General features: G+C 39.0%; 1 pseudogene; it reads left to right on the forward strand.

The window, feature by feature from the left end:
* Window positions 1–207: 207 nt before the first annotated feature.
* LOC149749418 (large ribosomal subunit protein uL23 pseudogene) lies at window positions 208–3,961 on the forward strand (annotated as a pseudogene).
* Window positions 3,962–4,634: the final 673 nt, after the last annotated feature.

Consider the following 4,634-nt stretch of genomic DNA (forward strand, 5'->3'; position numbering starts at 1 on the left):
AATTAATGGAGAAAAATCATATGATCATCTCAATAGATGCAGAGAAAGCTTGCAACAAAATTCAACATCCATTTATAGTAAAAATCCTGCAGAAAGTAGGCATAGAGGGAACTTTCCTCAACATAATAAAGGCCATATATGACAAACCCACAGCCAACATCGTCCTCAATGGTGAAAAACTGAAACCATTTCCACTAAGATCAGGAACAAGACAACGTTGCCCACTCTCACCACTATTATTCAACATAGTTTTGGAAGTTTTAGCCACAGCAATCACAGAAGAAAAAGGAATCCAAATTGGAAAAGAAAAAGTAAAGCTGTCACTGTTTGATATGACCTGATACTATACACAGAGAAACCTAAAGATGCTACCAGAAAACTACTAGAGCTAATCAACGAATTTGGTAAAGTAGCAGGATTCAAATTTAATGCACAGAAATCTTTTGCATTCCTATACACTAATGATGAAAAATATGAAAGAGAAATTAAGGAAACCCTCCCATTTACCACCGCAACAAAAAGAATAAAATATCTAGGAATAAACCTACCTAAGGAGACAAAAGATCTGTATGCAGAAAATTATAAGACACTGATGAAAGAAATTAAAGATGATACAAACAGATGGAGAGATATACCATGTTCTTGGATTGGAAGAATCAACATTGTGAAAATGACTGTACTACCCAAAGCAATCTACAGATTCAATGCAATCCCTATCAAACTACCACTGGCATTTTTCATAGAACTAGAACAAAAAGTCTCACAATTTGTATGGAAACACAAAAGACCCTGAACAGCCAAAGCATTCTTGAGGAAGAAAACTGGAGCGGGAGGAATCAGGCTCCCTGACTTCAGACTATACTACAAAGCTACAGTAATCAAGAGAGTATGGTACTGGTGCAAAAATAGAAATATAGATCAATGGAACAGGCTAGAAAGCCCAAAGATAAACCCACACACATATGGTCACCTAATCTTTGATAAAGAAGGCAAGAATATACAGTGGAGAAAAGACTGCCTCTTCAATAAGTGGTGCTGGGAAAACGGGACAGCTACACGTAAAAGAATGAAATTAGAACACTCCCTAACACCATACACAAAAATAAACTCAAAATGGATTAAAGACCTAAATGTAAGGCCAGACAGTATAAAACTCTTAGAGGAAAACATAGGCAGAACATTCTTGGACAGCAAGATCCTTTTTGACCCACCTCCTAGAGAAATGGAAATAAAAACAAAAATAAACAAATGGGACCTAATGAAACTTCAAAGCTTTTACACAGCAAAGGAAACCATAAATAAGACGAAAAGACAACCCTCAGAATGGGAGAAAGTATTTACAAATGAAGCAACTGACAAAGGATTAATCTCCAAAATTTACAAGCAGCTCATGCAGCTCAACATCAATTAAACAAACAACCCAATCCAAAAATGGGCAGAAGACCTAAATCGACATTTCTCCAAAGAAGATATACAGATTGCCAACAAACACATGAAAGAATGCTCAACATCATTAATCATTAGAGAAATGCAAATCAAAACTACAATGAGATATCATCTCACACTGGTCAGAATGGCCATCATAAAAAAATCTACAAACAATAAATACTGGAGAGGGTGTGGAGAAAAGGGAACCCTCTTGCTCTGTTGGTGGTAATGTAAATTGGTACAGCCACTATGGAGAACAGTGTGGAGGTTCCTTAAAAACCTAAAAATAGAACTACCATACGACCCAGCAATCCCACTACTGGGCATATACCCTGAGAAAACCATAATTCAAAAAGAGTCATGTACCAAAATGTTCATTGCAGCTCTATTTACAATAGCCAGGACATGGAAGCAACCTAAGTGTCCATCATCCATTGAATGGATAAAGAAGATGTGGCACATATATACAATGGAATATTACTCAGCCATAAGAAGAAACGAAATTGAGTTATTTGTAGTGAGGTGGATGGACCTAGAGTCTGTCATACAGAGTGAAGTAAGTCAGAAAGAGAAAAACAAATACTGTATGCTAACACATATATATGGAATCTAAAATAAAAAAGAATAAAAGGTTCTGAAGAACCTAGGGGCAGGACAGGAATAAAGATGCAGATGTAGAGAATGGACTTGAGGACACAGGGAGGGGAAGGGTAAGCTGGGACGAAGTGAGAGAGTGGCATGGACATATATACACTACCAAATGTAAGGTAGATAGCTAGTGGGAAGCAGCCGCATAGCACAGGGAGATCAGCTCAGTGCTTTGTGACCACCTAGAGGGGTGGGATAGGGAGGGTGGCAGGGAGGGAGACACAAAAGGGAAGAGATATGGGGACATATGTATATGTATAACTGATTCACTTTGTTATAAAGCAGAAACTAACACACCATTGTAAAGCAGTTATACTCCAACAAAGCTGTTAAAATATATATATATATATAATATATACACACAGAATGCATATGTATGTACACATACTAGTATATATAAAGTAGGTAAACAACAAGGACCCACTGTATACCACAGAGAACTATACTCAATATCTTGTGATAACCTATAATGGAAAAGAATCTGACCGAATCACTTTGCTGTATACTTGAAACTAACACAACATTGTAGATTAACTATACTTCAATTACAATTAAATAAATAGATAAATAATAAGTGACCCCTTTTCACAAAGATGGCGCCAAAGGCGAAGAAGGAAGCCCCTGCTCCTCTGAAAGCCCAAGCCAAAGCAAAGGCTTTGAAGGCCAAGAAAGCAGTGTTGAAAGGTGGCGTCCACGGCCACGAAAAAAAAGGAGATCCGGACGTCACACATCTTCGGACGGCGCAAAGCACTGCGGCTCAGGAGGCAGCCCAAATATCCTCGGAAGAGCGCCCCTAGGAGAAACAAGCTTGACCACTATGCCATCACCAAGTTCCCCCTCACCACCGAGTAAGCCATGAAGAAAATAGAAGACAACAACACACCGGTGTTCATTGTGGATGTCAAGGCCAACAAACACCAAACTGAATAGGCTGTGAAGAAGCTCTATGACATTGACATGGCCGGAGTCAACACTCTGATCAGGCCTGATGGAGAGAAGAAGGCATATGTTCCACTGGCTCCTGAGTATGACGCTTAGGATGTTGCCAGCAAAATTGGGGTCATCTAAACTGAGTCCAGCTGGCTAATTCTAAACATAAAAGTTTTTGCTATAAAGTAATAAATAAAAAATAAAAGTAAGTGAAAAATGGGGGAGTGGGGATAAAAGAGACTCTTAATTAAAGCATCCATATAATTTATTGTCCTAACTGGAACATGTCAGGAATGAAAGGGAACAGTGTTGATAATTTTAACTGCTACAGGCCTAAGCCAGTGCTGTGCTGGGCAGTCCTGGATGTATGGTCCCTCTACTTTTAACCAGCAGGTTTCAAATATCAGACTAATGTGATTTAAGGTTTGTTACAAAAACAGGAAACGAAGAGAACAACTTGTAAGTGAGAACGTTTAGATCACTAGCAACCAGTTGTTTTTAAGTCTGAAAAGAACCAGTCCCAAATCATCGCCATAACCACTGATCCGTCTGGATCAGAAGTCACAAACTGATGGCCTGGGGTTGGATCCAGCCTGCAGATGTGTTTGCTTTGGCCCGCAACGTATTGGGTTACAGAGCGCTTTTCTTAAAACTTTGAGTTTGTTGCCAACATTTCCAAGATGAAAGATGTCATGTTAAAATCCAGATTCCTAGCTTCTCTTGAAACACTTGAGGAGTATTAAGAGCAGGCACACATTCTCACATGGCAACTGACTAGAGCAGAGCATTCTCTCACTAATCCACCCCAGTCCTCATCTCCCTCCAGTGATTTTTTTTTTTTTTCTATCCAGTGACTTCTAATGCTGGGCTGCTGTGCTTGGTTCCTTCTATGACTCCTACAGATACTTGACTTTTCAACCTTCATACTAGATCAAGCTCTCATCATCAGAACAAAGAAAGTGAGGTTGGCTACAGAAGCTATCATTTTATAAACAATTGAAAATAGAAATCAAGCAACCCAGATAATAAATGGGGAAATTGTGAAGAATTGGTAGGGGATATAGTATTACTACTCTTTAAATAGGCCTAACAACAACAACAGCAACAAAACCTAATTCTGTTCAGAAAATTCCCCTTTAATTTTTCTACATTTCAGATCATTCCATATTTCCCAAGTAATATAGCCTGAACTACACCAGTAGAGCTTCCAGAAATTCTCTTACTAAAAAATGTAATAGCTAATCTACATCCCATTGGCAAAATGCACAGTTGAAGGCCCAGCCCAATGACTGCTGCCCACCCTTGCTTCTCTCAACAAGCCCGTAACATCACTGGGTGTGTGATTGTTAGCAAATCTTCATTAATTACAAGCCTCATAAACAGCTGTGCAATGTGGGATGTTGGGGAGAGACAGCTCCTGTCTTCATAAGAGAGAGTTTGGAACTAAAAGAGGTTCTTAGCTAGAAAGCATTCCAAAATAGGATGAGTTGTTTTGAGAGTACAGAGAATAGCATCAGAGAGCACAGATGTTCATCCCAGAGATTGGTACCCAAACAACAACTAAAAAAACTTTCACTCTTTAGCACAAAGGAAATGGAGAGCTATAATGGTTTCACAGCCAAATTATG

Source organism: Delphinapterus leucas, chromosome 4 (assembly GCF_059928025.1).
Source record: "Delphinapterus leucas isolate spDelLeu-1000000601 "Yukka" chromosome 4, BTC_Dleu_Yukka2, whole genome shotgun sequence".
NCBI lineage: Eukaryota > Metazoa > Chordata > Mammalia > Artiodactyla > Monodontidae > Delphinapterus > Delphinapterus leucas.